The sequence below is a fragment of the Triturus cristatus genome, chromosome 5_1 (genome assembly GCF_964204655.1).
Source record: "Triturus cristatus chromosome 5_1, aTriCri1.1, whole genome shotgun sequence".
NCBI classification, from domain to species: domain Eukaryota; kingdom Metazoa; phylum Chordata; class Amphibia; order Caudata; family Salamandridae; genus Triturus; species Triturus cristatus.
Genome location: NC_140587.1, coordinates 146605175 through 146628564, shown reverse-complemented (window position 1 = coordinate 146628564; position 23390 = coordinate 146605175).

Genomic DNA, 23390 nt, shown 5'->3' with positions numbered 1-23390 from the left:
ACATATTGTAAATAGTGCAGAGAGGCAGGTGAGAGTTCAGAGACTTTGCACTGATACCCACAGACTGGACCCCAATTGAGTCAACAGTGTAGCTTGGCTCTATCGCTCCAAAAACAGAGTCCAGCTTATTATTGATATATAGAAGTTCATTTCATACAAGGCCTAGTGACTTAGAGAAATCACACACTGCTTTTGTACTCTGACATTCTTGGCATGTTTATTTCATACAATATAATTGGAGACAAAAGCAGCTTTTAACTTTCAGAGCAAATTATTCTTAAAAGCCAAGTGTCAACCCAGTCATAATAAGAATAAAAAAAAACAGAAATTATTTTGTCACGTGTAGGTGCTAATAATGATTGCAGTGTACTTTACTGCAAACAACACACACAATAATAAAGTACAGCTACTTATTGACACAGGCAGGCATGAATGGTACTGCATAACTTTACGTCATAAAGTTACATACTCCATCTTTCCAGATCCCGAAATCATGTATAAACCTTATTTCTCATCTCCACATACAGCACCTTCCCCATTTCAACTAAAATCATAAATGTACCCGTCTTTTCAATTTCTCATCGCTCAGCCTGTCCCCCGTCACCAGCAATCACTTCAGCGGCCTGCTTCAAATTACCACTACCCTCATGGTCAAATTTCGGGCACAAATATTTCTCACATCATATATGATCACCTGATCATAAATGATAAATGTACTCGTCTTTTAACTTTTATCTTTCTCTTTGCTCTCACATTTACTCGCTCCTCAGGTCTTTCTTCGCCCTCCCCCGTCACCAGCAATCACCTCGGCGGCCTGCTCCAAATATAATTGCCACTACCACTACCCTCATGATCACATTTCAGGCACAAATATTTCTCACATCATGTATTGTATTCCGTTCTTTTTTGTATTCTTTTTATTTTAATAAAAGCAAGACCAAACAACGCCACCACCTAACTACAACAACAGGACAGCACTTTACCAGATGCAGTCAACATAATCATTTGATTTGAATCTGAAGAAAAAACAAGCGGGGGAAGAAGAGCATCACAAAACCGAGCAGAATCAGGTCTCTCAAGAATATTCCAGAAGGGGTAAAACTGCTAAGCCCTCATGGTCAAATTTCGACGGGCACAGGCACAAATATTTCTCACAGTGACATCATGTATGATGATCACCCCTTACCTCTCCTGTAGACGCCACAGTGGTGGTAGGGCCGAGGGCCCCTACCGTAGGTGTTCTGCAAATCACCCGGCACTCCCTTGCCGAGACTGTCTCTCGACTCAGTCAATAGCGCGTGGTGGTGGCGAGCGTCACAGGAGCACAGCGCAGGGACTGGCTAAAAATGATGGCCAGGGCCGTCATTGGTAGTGCTTTTGTGCGCTACAAGATTGACGGCCCTGGGATCCACGTACACGGTACGCCAAGCACCGCACCACCGCCACTATGCTAGGTGGTGAGTGCGTGGTGTGCCCTGCAGCATTTGCAAGCAGGTGCGCTTGCACAGTGCACTTACATAACGGCACGTAACGTGTGCACTGTGCTGCCGCACCCCCAAAATAGTGCCACCTGGGGTGGACTGCCCCCCCACCCCTTCCCCAAGCTACGCCACTGCCAGCAGGGCAGATGCGCTAAGCGGTGGCCTGGAGTTTGTGTTGGTATGGAATTATGGGTATTGCTCATTTTTCTGAGTGATGGAGGAGAAGTTGCCACTAAGGTATGCACGGAATGCCCTTGGTTGAGGCGTGGGCGATGGATAAGGAAAGGGGCCTGCTGGCACTTAGCATTCTGAAAAGTAGCGCTGTTATGGGAGGTGGAGACAAATATCGTATTGCTTGCACAATCTTTGAGCTGTTTTGCTGATTTTACATACTTTATTCTCATAACAATATTAATTATGTCTTTTGCTGCTTACGTCCGATATTCTCATAACAATGATGTGTGCTTAACTATGGTTAGCATTTCCACCGATTTCACGTGAAGATGTGAATAAAAGGCTACACCCTTGGTTATACCACACTAATCACAGTTGTCTGTCTCCTTGGGCGTTGTTTCAGTGGAGAGCAGCGACTTGCACATTGTGAGTGCACTAAGAGGACTTGTTGCTTGCTCTGGATTGGTCCATGAAGTCAGGTGGGTCTAGTGATCTCATAGAATTCTCCATGGGCAGAACAAATACACCACTCAATGGAGACAGGTGATCTGTGGCTCCCACTCTTGCCTTCTGGAGAGGAGGGATCTGTTGCTGTGGTGCTTAGATTACAGCTGTACTGAAAAATCTGCCTTTCCCTGGGGCAGATTGTTCCTTCTGCCAGTTATCAGAGGGGAAACATGGGTGTTTCTCTCTCAGCTGCTGAGAAGTAGTCACTTGGGCTCTGGCCTTGAATCATTCCTTCATTAGGACTTGACTAGACTTCCACTGTCAACACCTCTGCCCCCAAGCTCATTCTCACTGCTTTATCTTTTCTGGGCAGAGAATCAGGATGGTCCTCACAACAAAGAGGGGTAGGAGGATTAAGTCCGCTTCGACCTCCTTCACAACTATGAAATCACTACATAGAAGAGGGACTCTCAACCTCACATTCTTCCATGGAATCTGCCACTGCAGAAGCCCTCACACTTTTCTCCCGCCCCCTGACCCACCTTATGCCTGAGAGACACAATACCTACCTGCAAGAGTCCCAACTGTGATAACCGACATGTCTAAAACCTGGGAAGACGGCGTAACATAATGTGAATTTGTAAAGTGCATATTCACACAGAAGGGTATCTTGGCGCTAAATAACAGATGTTTATTCTTACCCAACTCAATGGTACTCATTTTTATGGACCTAGGAAGGATGAGTGGACCCACTGGGATTTGACCTTGTCTATTATAAGAGGTCAAACATAGACCTCTACAGTGGATGCATTAGTCCACTAAGCCACCAGACCTGGGATACCTGGGAGGACACTAAGGCCCTGATTTAGAGTTTGGAGGAGGAGTACTCCGTCACAAATGTGACCGATCCCGCCCACCCTATTTCAGCTGCAATACAATATAATGCACTTGTAATAAGGTGGACGGGATATTTGTCGGATTTGTGGCAGAGTACCTGCAGGCCAAACTCTATATCAGGGCTCAAGTATTTATGACTGCACGGTGGGCTCCTATATAGTGGTTTTTGTATAGTTGCACTAGCCTTTGCCGCATCACAGACAGAAAGAACATATTGTTCTTGGGAGTTCAGAAATGCCGTCTCCATCCCGTATGTTCAATCTGTCTTGTTTTATTGGTTTGTTCCACAGGTGTGCACTGCGCCAAGTATTCTCTCTCCCTTTCTGTTATCCGCGGATCCATATGGCCACTGCTCCCCCCTTTGTGGTGCCGTTGACTCTGGTAGCGATGCACACTCTCCTTATGCAGGCAACACCCAGCAGCAGAACACTGCACACACCACCAAGGAGGCACTAGTCCTAAAATTGCTTTCTCAATAAGTCAAGATTCATGCCCAATGCAGGAAATGAGGGGGATCCAGTGATATCCTGGATCTGGCATCCATTATTATGCTGGATCCGGGATGTAGGCCCGTCCCAGTGAAATATGCAGAATTGTTCCCGGTGTAATTTCCTTACCCTTGGGGGCAGCAGTCTGCAGTCGATGACAGGGCTTTATTTCACTTCCAGCAGAGCCCCAAGCAGGCTATCAGCTCTACTTATGTTGAGTGTCATCCTTGTTGGGGACTCTCTGGAGTCTAACCGGTAGATGCAAATGCAATGGGGGGCACAGTGGCGTGTAGCTTGTTGTCACTTCACAAGTACTTAGGAGAAACTGTGACTTGGAGGCTGATATTTGACTTTGTTCAACCCTTGCACGCAAGATGCCTGCCCTGTGTCTGTATGAGCAATTACACGAATGTCAATGTAAATAGCACTCGCTATTTGTTTTTTGATGTAATTTATTTGATGGCGCTTGTAGGGTATGAGAGTGCTTTATGCCACACTCACACATTACACACACATTACACAGAGACAATAAATCATACAAGTATGTAAATCAATGTACAGGAAATGTTACATAACACAATGAGGGTTACAAGGCGTAAGAGTCACTTATTGTTCAAACTGTTACACAATATATCTTAAGAATGCATCGTATGGAGGAACACAAAGTTAGGATTTCAAAATGAGCACAGTTGATGTGGTTGTCTCTGTTAATAAGACTTTATTAATAGCAAAAGGAATCCCTTTTTAGCAACCTTAATACAAAGATAGGTTTAAAAACCCCATAAGGTTCTAGCCCATGTCAGTTTGATGCCGGTTCATGACTCACTGTGCTATATTATAAGAATTGCAACTTTTGAACTGCAAGTAACAAAAAGATCTCTGTGACAAAAGCAATAACCCACACTAAGCTATGTACAATCCTGCGATCTGCATGTTACACAATGTGCTTTGCAGCAGGCACTTTAACATAGTTTGCTACTTTATAAGCCAGAACTGCGACTAGATAAAACATTATACCGCCAGCGTTATCTTACTATTATAAGTATCCCATAAAAACTGCTGGGTGCACAAAGATCACTGCAGCAAGCGCCTTAACCCCCTAAAATATTTTTAAATGTAGTCTCTTTGTGGCCAATTAAGTAAGCCAGAACAGTTTTATTGTTGCATTTGTCCCTACTGCCAATTTCCTCTAGCATAATTTCTAACAATTAAATGCATAAGGGGATTATCATGACTCCACCCTCTTTCCGCTGCCACACCTTGACCTCCAAGTATTTTTTCCATATCCATCACTGCACATACCCCTCACTAGGCCAAATTATTTCCCGGAAGACGGAGTGGTAGGGGCTTTGATAAACCCCTAAACACCCCGAAGCCTGCAACTTTCCCCTAGACAGCTCCTTAGCTCCTTTAAGTTCGAAGCAGTGCCTTGGGTGCCCTTTGTAAAAATGAGGTGTGAATGACAGAAAAGCATCGCAAGGCCCTCCTCACTCAAAAACAGCCAGTAAAGTGGATGGCACACTGAACCACTCCCCTTTAATGGAAGAACCCCCACATAAATTCTGGACCGCATACCCATCTCATCTCTTACATCCTCATTGGTCCAATCTGTCATTTAAAGCTTGACCCTCTCTCCGGGCTTGGGCACTTAGTGTCCCTTATCCATGGCCTATGCCCTGTGGTGGGCACTTTCCCTTTGGCACCCCTCAACTCCATCTCTTGTAATGCCCCAGCCCCTGCTGCTCTCACTGTTCTAATGCCCCTCACCACTTGTCCCATTGCATTACCTTTTTAGCCTTATTTCTTCTCCTGGACTCCTTTGATTTCCACACATACTGATGGCACTGTCACCTCTCCAAGTGCCAACCCTCTTCCCCAGTGCCACCACATTTACTTGGTGGTGGAGGGTCTCAAGCTAGGTTCCTCTGTCACCCCCACAGATTGCCTTTTGGGCATGTCCTACATCGCAGGGGTGCTTCCCTTTGTTCCGTGAGCCCCTCGGCAGCCCCGGGATCCCACAAAGCCCAGGCAAGCTCATGCACCAATCGACAGAGGCCTGGGCGCTGGTCTGCACCAGATTAGAGGTCATCCGGTTCTAGAGGATGGCCTGGTGGGCCAAACCCCCCTAAGGAGTCCCCTGGCCAAGCCTCGGCCCATTAGCAAACCAAAAGCAACCTTTTGGGTTTTTTTTGTAATACTTCATGAGAGACTGAATCTCTGGGCCTAATGGTTTAATTTTCATGACAGTAAAAAAACGACTGGCTGCTATAGGTGCCTCGGGCAGGTGTGAGCTCAACAGTGCTAGAACTTGCTGATTTCAAGCACTAGTGAGTAACACACGAAACTGAGGGGGCAGATTTACTACTTCTGGCGCATCTCTGCTAATCTGCCCCTGAAAGTTCTCCCCCTCGACGCAAAGTACTTAGAACAAAACAGGTCATGAAAGAAACATGTCTTCAATAGATTTTGTCTTCCCAAGAAATAGCAGTGGCGGTAATAGTGCAATCGTGGAAATCACGTACTTCACCGGCCACATATGATCCCTCAGAGGTTTGTAGTATGCCGTATCAAACCGAATATAGTTACACCTTCGACTCCAATAGTGTAGCACTAATGCGTCCATCTTGGGCTTGAGCACGTTGATAAAGTTGTTGAGTTCAATCGCCACCAAAACGCGGTGAAGCAGACTTTATTGTAGATACAAGCCCAAAGACAATACAGTGCTCCGAGTTCGCCATTCCACCGTCAACTGACTTTTACTGAATCACTCTCCAGAATCGTTTTCCCTATGCAATTCTAAACAGAACCCTCTGCGCAAACTAAGTACCCAGCACAGCCAATACATAACACAATTCACAACACTGACCAGTTTTTTTTTTCTTTTTACTACTAGATGTGTAAACCTTTGCAAAATTACCTTTTTTTACAATTTGCACAAGTCTTGTCAATTGCAGGACAGAAGATTGAGTTACCCAAATGATTACCACTCCCACACCTGTAACGTTACTACATTACACTTGTTCATATAGTTTTTCCTTTGATCCTAATTCAGCCACAGCTCTTTAACTGGAGATACGTTTTGTGGTGAGAGCGTAAACATATACTCACAGTATGGCATGCTCATACGTTTGTCAAAAAACATTCACAGAACGTCGGGCGTGTGCAATAACGGCACTTTAAAAGCACTGCTTGCACTTCACAATGACAATGACTCTCCCAAAATAGCCGCCACACGTCAAGCATAATATGAAATGCTGATAGAGCATCCAACGTGCGAGAAGACGGCGGTCTCAAAGTGTCTCCGTGTCTGTTCTCAGAGATCCCCTCTACAACTAGGGTGGGCAGAACATATGGAGTGTTACTCTGCAGAATTCCACAGAGTTACATAAACTCTGCCAGATTCCACGGAGTGCTGCCAACGGCAGAATTTCGGCACATTGCGCTGCTCATGCTGATTTTTAGCGCTGGGAGGTTCGTCTGCGCTATAAAATCAGCACGAACGGCACTATGTGCCATGCCAAAGGGCGCTGCTTCTTTCTGCTGCTGAAGTAGATTTTCTACTCGGGCGGCAGCTTTCCCAACACAAATGGAAGCAACTTGCCGCGACAGCCCACATTGAGAAATTGCACCGGGACTTGTCCTAGTGCTCAATTTTTCTCGCTGGCATTCGCCAACTTAAAGTTGATGAGACGCATGCCAGAAAAACTCCTGCTATCGGCAGTGCGCAGAATTTTTCCAGAACTCCGTGCTCCAGGCAGAACGTACAGTGGGCAAAACGCCAGGAACTCCACCAGCAGAGCGGAGTTTACTGCCCACCCCTATCTACAACCAACATCAGCAACTCAGAGATGCCACAGTCCAACATCCTAAAAATAAAATATGCACTGGGGACTCCTTACACCATGGATTTGTCAATCGATTTCTAAGGCTGCGTGATTATTTCGCACCTCTCAATACCAACATATGTTGGAAATCTTATTCCACTTCTTATTTATACATGTCCCCTCACTATCATACCACACATGCTAAAATAAAATATAAATACCAACATTCAAAAGACATTGAATGCTCAAATTAAATGAAAAAAAACGAAACTGTACACTCAAAAGACACCAAAAAGTTTATTCTTGTGGACATATACATCCCCAATTGTGTATCATTAAACAAACGCAAGACAAAAAAACACAGATGACATAAATATAAATAATAGCTTGAGGCAGCAAAAGTAAACATGAAACGTCACATAGATGACATAATTTTTCTGTACATATATTGATACTTTTTCTTAGATTAATTAACAAATACAATATACACAAGTGTCCAACATATAGTGCTCTTTTCTTAATGTTTAAAGGAAAAATAGCTAGTTTAAAATGTGCCATATGGGGGGGAGGAGCCTAGCGCGCATCCAAGATGGTCGCGTGAGCACAGGGCTCCCCGGACCCTCGCTGCTCCTCGGAATTTATCCTGACTCTATCCTGACTTGGTTGATGGAATCTGGGAGACGAATGCTGGCTGAACACTAAACTCCTTTCGGAAATCAAATCGGACCTGGCAATCCGGAGTTATGGCGGTTTGAACATTTGAGGCCCACCCGACGGCTGTGCCCGATGCGAGGGTGATCTGTGGAGCCGGGGCGTAGTTGAACAACAACGGCAGCGGGGCTGTGCCAGTGGCCGTCACATCACTTTCGGTTTCACTTTTGGTCTTTGAGGGGCTGGACTGTGGACTTGCTTGGTGCGACTGGGCTTTCATTTTGCCTTCGCTTGATGCCGGTGGCTTCGTCTGCTGCCAGTGTGCTCATTGACGGTGGTCCCTTTGCTCCGCCATATTGCGGCCCGTGGTGCGACACGCGTCTGCCTGGCCTGTGCCACCTCGACGCTTCCTCGGTGGTCCCCTTCGGCGATCGAGGTTCTCATGGGAGGCAAGGGAGACCCCGAGAGGCGTAAGACCAAAACATCCCTACGTGGGGGACCGGTCCAGACGAACAACATGGACCACTACACTCAGGGTAAAGGATCCCCCGGGACGGCCAATGTCCCCCCGGAGGGCACCAGTGGTGGCCCGTCCGTTTCTCCGGATCTGTCCCTGCAGGACATCATGGGCGCCATTAAGGGCATCAGAGAGACCATCGCTACGCAGTACGAGGCCTTGGCCCGTAAAATCGACACGGTGGCCATTGACATTACGCTAATCCGGGCGGATCTCTCTAAGACCAACAAGAGGGTTCAATCGCTGGATGTGCGGACGTCCTCCCTTGGTACGGACGTGTCGGACCTGCAGGCCACTCTCGGCGATCTCAAGTCGGCCAATGATCTGATGGCCCGGCGGCTGGAAGACTTCGAGGGACGGGCCCGCCGCAATAACATCCGCGTCATAGGCGTCCCGGAGACCTCCGATAACCGCCCGGTTGATCTCCTGGTCGAGGAGCTCATCCTCGAACATCTTGCTCCCGCTGGCCTGAGTAAGTTTTTCGCTGTGGAGCGGGCCCATCGAGTCCCAGGTGGCCGGCCGCGACCGGGTGCCCCCCCGAGGCCTATCGTTGCGAGACTTTTCCATTACAGAGACCGAGACGCGATTCTGCAGGCCTCACGGGTCCATGGCCCGGTCCGACATGAGAACTCGTCCATTAACTTTTTCCCGGACTTCACCCAACTTGTCCAGAAACAGCGGATGGGCTTCCAGGGGGTGAAGCGGCGTCTCCGGGACCTCGGTCTCAAGTACTCTATGCTTTATCCTGCAAGGCTCCGAGTGGAACATGAAGATCGGACTACCTTTTTTGACTCTCCTGCGACTGTGAGTGACTGGCTGGATTCGCTGCCGGACCGGGGTGACCGGACTGGGCCCTCTGCCGGTACCGAGGGTGGCGGGTCTCCTTTGGAGTGACTTATGGTCCCGGACTCTGCCATGTTGTACTGTTCGGCTGGGTTCTACTTCTTTTGTGCATTTTGTTTCACTATGTTGTGTGTGGGGAGCAGGCGGGGACGGGTCCCTTCCCTCCTCCGGGGTCTTTTCGTAGAATGGGGTTTGTAGGGCGACAGGCACACTGCAAGTTGGGGTGGTTTTTTGGACCGCAGGGGTGCAGGGTGGGGGGTGATGGAGTTGGGGGGGGGTTGGTGGGTGGTTGGGGTTGTTTGCATTTGTGTTTTTTGTTTTCAAGGCGAAGTATTGGCTATGGTTCATCCTTGGGTGTTGAGCTCTTTGCTAGGGGGCCCTTGATCTACTGGAGGGGATGGGGGGGGACGGGTTGAGATTGATGTCTTGGAACGTCAATGGATTGGGGGACCGTATCAAACGGGGTGTTGTGCTGCAATATCTGCGTCGTCTGACTCCTGATGTGGTGTTCTTACAGGAGACGCATCTGGTTGGCAATGTTTGTCGGGCTATGAACAGGGGGGGATATCGATTTGTGGCCCACTCTGGTTTCACCACTGGTTCGAGAGGGGTGGGCATTCTCTTGCGAGCTTCACTTCCGTTGGAGATCACCAGGGTGGTCCCAGACGATAGAGGGCGCTATGTGGCTCTGACTGGGAGGTGGGAGGGGCAGTCCCTTTCCTTGATCTCGGTCTATGTTCCCCCGGGCCTCCAGAACTCCACCTTCTCAGACTTGGGTCGTATGTTGCTTGGGCTTCCTGACAGTCTTTTGCTTATGGGTGGGGACTTTAATTCGGTTGTCTCGGGTGACCTGGACCGTCATCCGCCCAGGGCCCTCCCTGCTGCCCAGGCGTGGCTGGGCGGGCTCCTGGAGACCTTCGGTCTGGTGGACTGTTGGAGGTTAATGCATCCGACACAGTGTCAGTACACCTTTCACTCTGGGGCCCATGGGAGTCTCTCCAGACTGGATTATTTCCTTATGCCCGCGGCCCAGGCTACTCGGATTCGAGAGGTCAAACACCTGGCCAGGGGTATTTCTGATCATTCCCCACTGTGGTTGCTTTTTGACACCGGGTCGCGGTCCGCTGGGCGGATCGCTCCTATTAACCCTTGGTACCTGCGAGACCCCAAGATCCGTGATAGCCTGATTAAGTCGATTGATCAATATTTTTCTGAGAATGAGGGGTCGGTGTTGTCCTCGGTGTCCCTGTGGGAAGCTTTCAAAGCAGTGCGCCGCGGGCATGCCCTGTCCCAGATAGTGGAGGCCAAGAGGGTTAAGAGAGAGGCGGTTGTGACGCTGGAGACTGAAATATCGGGGCTGGAGGCAGCCTTGGAGGCGGGTGTCACCCCGGATGGGCTGCATGCCCTCAGCCTGAAGCAGTTTGAATATAAGTCTCTCGTCACTGATGCTGCCAAGACTATGTATAGGGAGCAGCAGGGTAGGTTGTATGACGCCGGAGACAAGGCGGGTAAGCTGATTGCCTGGTTGGACAAGAAGGAGAGAGTGAATCGTGTGGTCCCGGAGCTTCGGGTGTCGGATGGAGTGTGTGTGACTGAGCCTGGTGAGATTGTTGAGTGTTTTGCTGACCACCTCCGTGCAGTGTACTCCCCGGTGTCTGATAGAGATGAGGACGACTCTCGTCTTCTGCTTCGGGATATTGCCCTGCCCGGCTTATCCGTCGAGGACCGCGAGCTGATGGATGCCCCTTTGTCTGTCGAAGAGATAGCTACTGCGATTCGCTCCCTCCGCTCGGGCAAGGCTATGGGCCCCAACGGTCTGCCGATTGAACTATATAAGTTGCGCCCGGATAAAATCGCGCCTTTCCTCCGTCATATGTTTCAGGAATCGCTCGAGAGGGGTTCCCTTCCTGACGACCAGCGTCTAGCTACTATAGTGGTGATTCCCAAGGAGGGTAAGCCAGGTGACCGCTGTGCCTCCTATAGGCCTATTTCCCTGCTGAATGCCGAACCCAAAATCCTTGCTAAGGTCCTCGCCAATCGCTTGCTGAGCGTTATATGTGACTTGATACATCCGGATCAATGTGGCTTCATCCCACATCGTAATACCGCTCTCAACTTACGGCGTCTGCACGGTACTTCGCTGAACCGGCCATATTGGTTTCCCTAGACGCCACGATGGCCTTTGATACCATTGAATGGCCATTTCTTTGGGCCGTTTTGGCGAAGTTTGGTTTTGGGGAGGGGTTCCTTAGCTGGGTGAAGCTCCTTTATGCTGGACCAATGGCTCAGGTGGTTGTCAATGGGCGGGTTTCTCGGCCTTTCGCTCTCGGGAGGGGAACTAGGCAGGGGTGCCCGTTGTCCCCGCTGCTCTTTGCTCTCGCCCTGGAACCGCTCGCTGCCTGGCTCCGTTGGGAGCCCTCGATTAGAGGGCTCCGGTGGGCCCCGGGCTTCGAGGATCGGGTTTCATTGTACGCGGATGATATTCTCTTGTATCTCACCTCACCGCGGAAGTCGCTCAATGTTCTCTTTGATGTCCTTACTTCCTTCGGGAAAAACTCGGGTCTGATAATCAACTGGTCCAAATCTTGTGTGTATCCTATCTCTGGTGGTCTTCCTCTCTTGCCGCCTCGGCTTCCGCTCCGAATATCTCAGTCCGGCTTTAAATACCTGGGGGTGTACGTTTCGTTGGATCCGGCGGTCCGCTATGAGCAGAATCTCCTGTCTCCACTCCGGCGTTTGAGGGCAGATACGGCTCGGTGGTGTAAGCTGCCCTTGTCTCCGCTTGGTCGCGCGGCGCTGTTTAAAATGATGTCCCTTCCCAGATTCCTTTATGCACTCCAGAACTCCTTCGATGTCATTCCTGCGGCCTACTTTAGGGAGGTGGAGAGTTTGCAGCGGAGACTGGTTTGGGACGGGCGATCGCGTATCGCTTTGGCCAAGCTGACTCTTTCCTGGTATGACGGGGGCATCGCGCTTCCTGATATCAGACGGTACTATTGGGCCTCCCAGCTGTCTGCCATTAATCATGCTACGTATGCTCCTGGTTCGAACCCGGCATATGAGATGGATAAATTCCTGCTCCCCGGCGGTAACTATAACAGAGCGCTTTACTCGCGGTCTGCTGGTAGGGCCCTTACGGGCCCTGCCAGGATTGCGGTCCGTGTATGGAAGGCGGCTAACGTTGCGATGGGCTGGAGTGAGCGTTTAACGTGCGCCACTCCTCTATTCGACTCAGACCGCTTGGGAAGCCTCTGGACAACGAAAGGCTTCGAGCGCTGGGATACGATCGGCATCAGCAGAGTGGGGGACCTGTGGGTTAAAGGTGCGGTTAAATCCTTTGCGGCGCTTCAGCGCGAGTATGAGCTTAGTGACAGAGAGTTCTTCCGTTATGCACAGGTTCGGCACGCCCTGCTTTCGGTCTTTGGGGAGGGGACCATGGTCCCTTCTTCTTCGCCTCTCGAGGACCGCATACTCGATGGTCACGTCCCCGACAGTACTATCTCCCTGATTTACAAAAAACTGATAAACAATCGGGCTGACCTCTTGGTGCGTTTTCGGGAGGCATGGACGGGAGATGGGGTGGAGCTGGACGATGAGGACTGGCAGACTGCACTGTCATCCCCTAAGGAGGTGGCCATCCCGGCCCGTCTCCGCCTGGTCCAGCTTAAGATTCTCCATTGTGTATATGTGACGGGCCCCCGCCTGGTCTCGATGGGGTTTTCAGACGACGGACTCTGTAAGCGTGGCTGCGGGCTCAGTGCTACCTTTCTCCATATCCTATGGGAATGCCGCGAGGTGGCGGAATACTGGCGCCGGGTGCATGATATTATGAGACGAGTCACCGGGGTCGCTCTGCTGCCGGAGGTGCGTCGTTGTGTGCTGAATGTATGGGAGCCCAATGACTGCAATGCGGCTCAGGCTCGGTGGGCGGCCTTGGGGAACATGATTGCAAAGAGAGATATTGCACAGCTTTGGGGTTCCCGGCGGCCTCCCACCGTGTCCGTCTGGAAGGAGAACATGGACTGGTGCATGTTCAGGGAGAAAACGGTGTATGTGGCTCGTGGTAAACCGGGGGCTTGGGGTAAAATTTGGGGGCAGTGGAACGCGTATCGTGGATCTATCTGTGCTCCCCCTTTAGTGGATACGTCCGGGGTCGCCTCGTCCCCCTGATCCTTGAGGGTTCCTTGTGCATCTCGTACTATGGAGTACAGATTTGGTTCTCTCGTGGCCCCCCCCTCCCTCTCAGGTCTTCTTTTATTGACCGCCCTCGGGTGGTTGGTGTGTTGACTCCCCCGGCTGGTGTTCGCCGCCCTTTATAAGTCGTTTCGCCTTGTTTGTTGTATTTTTGTATTTTTCTTTTTTGTTGTTATTTATACTAAAAGTGTGTATTCTGATTTCCCTTATGTGCAGTCTGATCTACTGTGATAGTGCGGAGCCCCTGTGGGCCAGTCATTGTTTTCTGATATGCTGGAACACTTCGACTACTAGCGGCCGGCCCTGGTGGTTGTAGGCCCGTGTTTGTAACCCTTTTTATGCACAATAAAATCTTTTTTAAAAAAAATAAAAAAAAAATTTAAAAAAAAATGTGCCATATGAAGTGGAATGCATTGTCACACTACTGGATTAATCTCACATGGGGTATATATTATTAAGTGCAATCTATAGTCCTCCAAGTACCAAGTGGTCCCATGGGATCGGGCACACAATGTTTTAAATGTCCATAGGATTGGGAGGGATTAATCCTCTTAATCATTCTGTGGTTGTTATTAACCTTATGCGGATGCTATGTGCTCTCAGATCCTTATCTACACTGAAGCGTTTCGACCTTCTGGGTGGGCCTGGTGCTTTAATGAAGGTCTTCCTCAGGGCTTTGTGTTGTTGAGGACACTGTATGTGGAGCATAAAAAGAGAGTGGAATTTATTTTAACAAAGTGTATGTCATGGTGTTCAATGACCAATGGTGGCCCTGCATCAAAAACACCGTATTTGTGTTCGATATTGGATCAATAGATGCTACTTCGAGGGTGATCACAAACTACAGGTAGTACTGACATACCTTTGGTTTGAGCGAATGGAAAAAGAGAGAGGGGGATGGAGGGTGGACTCGCTTAGACATCTAGTAGTTCTTGCAGTGCATATTAATTCCAAGAACAAAGTGGAGAATTAATCTTATGTGCACTGGAGGCTCGTGTCCGCCTACATATAGATCACCCATTGGTGGGGGTACCATGGGGTGAGAATCAAGTGGTGCCCATTGCTGGTGGGAATAGAATGGTATGTTGCTCAATTGCAATCTATAAAATCCACCTTGCTGTGCAAGAAACTTTGCATTTGTAGGCAGCTAGGGAAAATTACTTCATATCTGCTATACTTCTTAAATAATTTTTAATTTTGAGGCCGGGCACTGGGTAGACCATGCAAATGGTGTTCTTCGGTCTTAGGCCATACTCGCTTCCGTGGCTGCTTGGGGAGAAACGGTACACACGTGATAAGTGCCTGCTCACGGATTGTTTCATGAGTCTCTGGTGCTTAGCTCATATGTGGACATGAAGCCTGTTTCTGGAATTGCTGAGTGGCAGAAAACCCACCTCTTGCTAGTCTGTCGGCCTCAGTCCTGGTTCGGCTGGTCCAGCCAGTGTGACTCAGCTGCCCCACGTCTCTATGGTTGTTATATGCTCTGATGGAAGCCCATCCTATGAAGCATGAGAAATGTAGTTTTGCACACGCCTGCGGTCGAATCGAATCTTAAATCTGGAGGGTGGCGTAGCCGTGACCATATTTTCAGAGGCAGCAGGATTACGACGTGGCCATATTTTATGGAACATGCCGTGGTGCGTGAGCCAGCCATGGCTTGTTTCAGGACATTTAACCATTTGTCCTCTCCATGCATCATGAGGAGTGTAGATTTTTACCAATAATTTGGTGTAAGGGAGTGTGCATTGAACATTTCTGTTACTTTAGAGAGGGGTCTGGTGCTGTTTTCTTACATGTAGGAAGTGTGTTTAAAGACCCCTTACTTCAAGAAGGAGATGTGGGCAATGTAGTCCTAATTTTTGCATTCTTAATCATGTCGATGCTGGATAAAGGGGTCCTAATATTAGTGGTATTACATGTGGTTCACATTGTTTTATTAATATTTAACATCTCATAAAGCATACATGACGTCCTTTTAGAAAGACACATTTCTCAGGTTATACATGTCTATTGAGTGGCTTGTACGGTTTTGGTCAGTTCTGGGCCATCTCCCCATAAAATCATATGTTTATGGACTAGTGGGAATGTATCCTAATTTCTGGGTGCATTGTTGCCTCTTCTGCTGTATGATTTGTGCGCCCCTTCTGTTTGTTCGAATATGTTTACTGTGCAAAAGAATTCTGTATTTCTGACAGTTGGTTAAGCCAGCCTCTGTCGTGCGTAAACGGAGTATCTTTTGTGTTCTATTCTGAGCAATATTGGTTATGCATTTTTGCCTCTCAGGTGTCTCAGTTTTGTCCATTTTAGATGTGACAGGGAGTGGTTCACCTCTATGCAAAGTTGTGCCAGGGGTGCATTCAAGATCATGCACCGGATATGCAACTTGTGTTGAACGAGGCGCTTGTGCATCACAATGTAGGAATTTTCACAAGGGCAAGTAACACAGTATACAACGTTCTTGGAATTACAATTTGTAAATTGCTCGTGTTGGATCCTGATGTGTCTATAACTGAACTCCCCACCTTCGATCGTGCTTTCACAAGTAACACAGTTCCCACATTTGTGGTGTCCTCTCACCGGTGGTAGATTCAGCATGGTGCTCAAGGTCGGGGTTTTAGTTCTTAAAGTCAGTGGTGGCCGATACATATGGACAGTAATGGGGTGGGTGGAGGCAATGTGGGGGGAGAGCAGAAATGGGGGAGCACGGGGGAGAAAAAAAAGAATAAAAAATGCACCTCATGCTTCTTCTGCCGCCTCGCGCCTCAGAGCTTCTCTGCTTCCTGGTCCCAACAGCAGCAGACTCCCCATCCAATCCCCGTGCTGCTCTCATGCTGCATGAGAGCAGCTTGGTGACGGGCCTGAGCGGGCTGCTTTGACCCTCCGCTCAGGTCAGGGAGTCTGCGCTGTTTCTTCAACCTGGCTGTACAATTCGCCAGGTTGGAGAAACCTAACTGGGCATGTCTGTTTGGCCGGCCTATGACAGTTGGCCATACAGACATGCACAGTTAGTAGTGCACATCACTCTGCCCCCTCCCATTGACCAGCCCCACCCAGCCCCGCACATGCTGACTCAGCCAGCAGCCAAAAAATGAAACTATATTGTTTTATTTTTCGGCTGCTGGCTGAGGCAGTGGGGCGGCGCTCCCCCGCCATTGCAGCGGAGCCGCCCCTGATTACAGTGGTATTTGATCTGGCGTGTTTGTCTCAGATGCTTTCGTTCCTTTTAAGCGCAAACATGGGCCAACATCCTGACACTGACCCCAGCACAACGACAGAAAAACCAATGAAAATGAGCAGTCCGTGAATAAACAGAAATGATCACCGAATGCACGCTGAGCTCAAACATATACAAATACCTTATTGTCATGTAATTATTCCTGACAACTATGGGGTATGACCTCAGTGTTGAAATCACAACATTGATTTTTACAATTGAGGATTAGGTATGGTGGCATAGCTCCCCAGAATTCACAGCACATATACTGCAGTAATGACAGGACACGTGTATGTAGGCCTGATGGACACTGGACACAGGTCATCAATGAAGCCCAAGCACTGTGCTCAGCCCCCATCCCATCGTGTACGGCCTGCAGCTGTGTCCAGTGGTACCTGAGGTTATGGCATTGTCTGCACCCATACACTATGACCAGCACCCTTGCGCGCACTTCTCTCCACTAGAACCAACATTAGTTAATTCGTTATATATGTAACCTTTATACTCGTTACAGATGTCAACGCCTCAATCAGCAGTATCTCGAATCACTTATTTTCCTTTTGCCTGTTTCCCATGCATGTCCATGGTCCTTCTATATCCTGAATTCTTAGGATGTGCACGTGGGTGGAAGAGAGAGAGAGACTGACTCATGCTGAGTCACCCAAAGGAGTGGATCATTTCCATGGTGCATGTACAGATGCTAAGGCTACTGTGCATTACCCAATTTCCCCTGCTTTCAAGATCTCTGAGCAGTGAAAGCTCTCCCCTGTTCTCTGCTCATGAGACCTCCTGCCCCAGAAGCTCAAGCCCCCAGCACATCAAACTTGCAGCAGACTTATCTCTAAGTAAACAGCTGAAACCCTCATCTTTCCTGTATGCCTCCCCTCTGATGGCCAATTGGACAAGTCTACTCACACTCTTATCAGGACGGCTCCTCGTCTCTTTCTGCATCGCTAGACCCTTAAATCTTGTCCCATGGTTGATGACAGGTGGTTGGCCCAAGCCCCTCCAGGAGGGTGAAGACTAGCCCCACTCCTTTCTGCTCTCTCACGCTTGATTTATCTCTCTCTCGCACTCTTGTGCCTGGTCTACTCTTTTTGTCTCCTTTCAGAACTCATGTACTCTTTTGGGACTCTATTGATTAATCTTTTCTGCTGCCTCTGTGCATCTTTTTAATTCTGTTCTGCCTCCTATTTCATTGCTTCTCTTCTGCCCTCTTTGTACCCCTCTCATCTCTCTCACTCTGCCTGTGTGTCTCTTGCACTTTCTGTACCCATTTTGTTCTCTTTGTGGGTCTTTGACCATTGTTGAACATTATTTTTCCTGCCTTTGTTAAAAACAAATTCTAGTAGGCCATGTGTGATTCTCTGTGACTCTTGTTATGCCCTTTCCTGCTCCCCGTCCTCCTGCATTCCTGCCTCCCACGCCCCCAGTGCCCGAACCCTGCTCCATTGCACCCCCCCCCCCGGACCTCCTTAACGGCGGTCGCAGCGCTGAACAGCCATGGAGCAGGTGGTTGGCCCTAGCAGCCCCCTGGACTTACCTGCGACTGCCCCTTCAACCAATCACGGCTCTTTCATAGCTGGCCCCACGCCTGAGGCTCCCGCCTTCTTCTGCTTCTGTCTGTCCTTTCGATCTCTCTCTCTCGTGCCCCGCTGTACTCTTTTCTGCCTCCGTTCATGTGCCTCTTTCATTATTTTCTTGTACTCTTTTCTGCCTTTTCTCATTACTCTTTTGTGTCTCTTTTCATTACTCTTTTGTGATGCCTCTATTACTTTCTGTGCCATTAGGCCTCTCGTTAGCCCTGGCAGTTTCTCCGTGCCTCTTTCTAGTACTTTTCTGCCTCGTTATTCATTGTTTCTTTTCTCCTGTCTTTATGTCCCTCTCTCGTTGTCCTTGGGTGACTATTTCACACTCTGTGCTCTTTTTGTTCCTCTTTCCCCATTGTTGAGCATTGTTTTTCTGCTCTTTGTGTGCCTTGTTCTCATCTTTCTCGGCTGCCTTGTGTGACTCTGTGATTCTTTCCACGCCTTTTCTGGCTTCTGCTCTCCTGCACTGCAGCCTCCCCTCTGCCCCACCTACCACCTCCTGTGTTCCTCCCTCCTCCCTACACCTAGTTAATGCAGCCACAGCACTGATGTGCAAGGGCGCGCTAAGACATACCTGCCTGTGCACGCTCGTGCCAAACCCAGCCCAGCGTGAGGAACCCATGTCCTCGCTAGTCCACCGCTGCCCCACTGGGCTCCTCCGAGCCCTCAACTCCAGTTAACGCTCACTGCATAGATGCTACAATGCACCATATAACATCAAAGGAGCCTCCACCTGCGTCTCCTGTGGATTCTCATGCACCCCCGCTCCCTTCACAACCTCAACACTCCTTACGCCCCCACCAACAGCACCCCACCAGTCTACGCACACTTAAACCAGCAACCACCACACACCACACTCCTCACTCAGATGCATGCTACTAGACACCAGATTGCTCAGCGAGCATACGACAGAGGTATGGGACTTACTGTACAACAGTCCCCGGGCCTGCTCTTCGTCACGGAAACATGGCTGAACCCAGTCTCAGCACCGCACATCGTCGAAGTGATTCTCTCTGGATACAAGATCAGACAAGATCGCTAGCACAAGCCAAAAGGAGGGCCGGACTGCGGAACGTAAACCGGCCTTGACAATTGAGTCAGGCCGTCCGCCGGGAGGAAAGGTGGGGGTTGCATGTGGAAGACACGGTAGCTGCTTTTGTTACAGTGGGGGGCGATATTGCAGGCTCCTGGTAACACAAACGTCCCCCAGGGGTCCAAAACCAGCCCCTACCCTGGCGGCTCAACTGGAAAACACCCGCTGCCCGTACGGCCAGTCCGGCCCTGCAGAGGAGGAATCACCATAATTTTCAAGTACTCGATCAGCTGCACCACCTCCAGCTAATGGAGCACTGAACCTTAAAGTTACACATCACGGCAAACTTCACACTGGGCAGAATCCTCATCTACAGACCACAAAGACCTGAGGCAACTTTGATAACTTTATCATGGACTTTATTGTACAACTTGTTGTCATCTCCAGCACCTTCATCCTCCTGGGAGACTTGAGTTTCCACCTAGAAGATTACAACCACAACTCTGTCACCCTCCTCAAAAGCATAGGAAACCTCTGCCTCATCCAGCATGCGACAAACCTACCCACGCCGCCAAACACCTCCTACTCATCAACTCTTTCAGCAACATCACGAGCCACAAACCTTTCCCATCACCTGGACAGACCAGGCTCACACCAGTTTCAACATTTCCATCCCAGATGATGAATGACTGATCGCCAAGGGACAGGCCCACCGCAACTGGAAACAACATCTCAGAAGAGGATTGGGCTTCTGCTCTCTCAGATCGCCGCCCCACACAAACCGGCAGCCGAACAGAAGACATCAAAAACTTCAACGCATGGATCACTAACTGTGCCGATACGCTGATCCCCTCAAGCACACAAAATAGAGAGAATGCAAACTAAAGCCAGCTGGCAAACTGAAAAACAGGAAGACAAAGCAGCACTGCAAGCAACTAGAACACAAGTGGAGAAAGAAACAGAACATCATGGACAGGGACACCTTCAAATCCGAACTGAGGGGATACCATCAACAAATCTGAAACAGCAAGCAAAAGTTCCTCATAGACTACATAGAGGTCACATAGAGGCCTGGACCAACTGCAGCAAAGACATTTTTTCCATCATCAGAGACTTCACTGCACTCAGACACAGACAGCAGCATCATCTCCTCGTAGGAGCTCTGAATTGATTTCTCTGACCTCTTCAGCAGCAGGATCACGTCTCTCTATGACAACTTTGCATCCCAAGAGGAACCCATCATCTTCACAGCAAGGCTCCCGGTATCTTCAAATGAGCAAACCCTGACCAAATGGAACACCATCACCACAGAAGAGACTGCTACTACCATGAAGTCTGTCAAATCGGGGGCCTCTCCAGACCTATGCCCCCACCACACTTTCAACAAAGGAGTCACTCCTATCAGAGAAGTACTCACCAGCATCCTCAATACCCCCATCAAAAAAGCTTTCCTTGAAAGCTTGGAAGAACACCACGGTCACTGCATTACTGAAAAAACCCTGTGGGGACCCAGCCAAGATCTGAAACCACCAACCTTTCTCCTTTCTACCTTAATTAGCAAAGGTCCAAGAGAAATCTAACAGTCGCCTCAGCAAACACCACATCAACCACCAGATCCTCAACCCCAGACAGTCCGGATTAATTTCTGATTAGAGCATGGAAACATTGCTCATTGCAGCAACCAATGACATCCACATGATCCTAGATAGAGGAGAAACTTCTGCCCTCATCCTACTGGATCTCTCTGCAGCGTTTGAGACGGTATCGTGCCCCATCCTCATTAGAAGGCTTTATGATTGGCATCCAAGAACCTGCCCTCCGCTGGATCTGCTCCTTCCTGACAAGAAGAACACAGACAGTCAAATTGGATCCACACTCTTCAGATGCCCAAGAACTCAGATGCGTAGTACCCCAATGCTCATCACTCAACACCACCCTGTTCAATGGCTACATGACCCCTCTGGACAACTTCATCCATCCACGACATTAAAATCCTACTCTATGCCAATGACACACAACTCATGCTATGCCTCTCAGACAAGTCCCCAACACGAGGAACAAGTTCACCACAAGCAAGTCCAAAGTACCCACCTGGATGAAGTCCAACTGCCTCAAACTTAACAGACAAGACTGAGGTAGTGATCTTCGGTAAGAACCCCTCACCATGGGACTCCACCTTGTGGCCAGCTGGTCTTGAACCCAGTCCCACACCCAGCCCTCACAGCAGAAACTTTGGATCGCCACTATCAACAAGCTGGACATGTCCACCCAGGTCAACGCCATCCCTCATCCTGCTTTCCCACCCTCAAGATCTTCAAATGGCTCCCAAACAACACCAGAAGAACCGTCACCTACGTCAGCAGACTCGACTGTTGAAACATTCTCAATGCTGGGATTGCTCACCATCTCACCAGACATTTGCAAACCATCCAGATTGCAGCGATCAGACTCATCCTCAAACTCCCATGCAGGACCCACATCACTTCAGTCCTGAGAGTGCTCCAATGGCTCCCCATACACAAGCGCACAAAGTTCAAACTCCTCACCAACCATTTCAAAGCACTACACAACACGAGCCCAGCTTACCTGAACCGCTGTGTTTCTATCTATCAACCATCCAGCCACCTCTGATCAGCTGGACTGCTACTCGCACATATCCCTCAAATAGAAAGGAATAAAACCAGAGGTCGAGCATTCGCGCTCATCGCTTCTAAGCCTTGAACGACCTCAGCCTCTATGTCAGAACCTCCACCTCACTTTCCGAAGTAGGTGACCTGGCCCTTCAACTAGCCCCGCCCCTCAACTAGGCCAGGCTCCAACACACCTGCTCAGCTCCTGAATACTCAAGAGTGATTGTACGCTTTACAAATACCCGTAACCGGAGGCAGAGACGCAACTAGAGTCACATTTCAGGGGGGCTACTAAAAATGTTGGGGGGGGGCTAATTCTTCCAGAAATAGTCAGAGTAGAGATGCAGGGGCTCTAAGAAGGGGTGAAAAACCATCAAAGCCTCGTTAGCAAGTAATTGGTCTTTTAAAGACCTATGAAGTACTCGGGTGTGGCTGTGTGTGTGCCCAGGAAGCTGTCTCAGCCCAGGCTGCAACACACGACGGGGGGGCTGAAGCCCTTTCAGCCCTTTGGGCGTTGCGTGCCTTCAGGGGAATAAACAAGGTCCTGCTGCGCCGGCTCGATGGTGAGACCGGGGCACACTCTTTTGCTGGCTTCGAGCTGAGTCTTCCTTGCCACCCCTCTCCCGCGTGCAGGGCATAGCTCGACATCACCCACCATTTTAAATGTACTTGAAGCAGGGCCGGACTGGCCGTAGCGGGCACCGGGCAATCCCCCGGTGTGCCGCACGGGTGGGGGCCGGTTTTGGACCCATGGGGGCCGTTTTTGCAGCATAGCTGCAAAATCGGCCCTGTAACAAAATTGGCTGACTACTGGCCCTGGCAAAGAGCTCGGCGGCACTCCCAGGCCCCAGGGGGGGCGGCTGTGCACTTTGCCAGGGCCTGTTTTTGTCCCCAGTCCGGCCCTGACTTGAAGCAAATATAAAACCTAGGCACAATGGGATATTTAGGTCACAATATTTATGTCAGATGTTAATTTTATGTCTATGATATTCTGACAGAAAACCGCGTCTACATGTGTGTAACTGAGTCGCCCAGCAACCTTCTACCCCGTCATTCCTTGCCACTTCTCCCCGCTCCCGAGGCCGCTGCGGCCTGTCAGCCGCGACAGAGTAAATCATTGATTAATATTATGGATATTGACTCGTAATGCACCGGTGGGGAGGATGGGTCTCGGGCGAGCCCATTACTTTAATTGATTCTGAGTTTTGTTTCCCGCTGACTGCGCGCTCCGTCAAAAGACTGGCAGGTAATTGCCAAGTGATGTAAACAGAAACGTATGCAATGGGCAGGAACGAACGAGGCGCTTAAAGAAAATCGCTCAGGTTGCTTCAGTGAGCACGCGGCCTGCTTTATAGATTGCAGACACGCGGGCCCAGCGTCGACGTGGAGCGGCGCAGCGCTCGTGCGT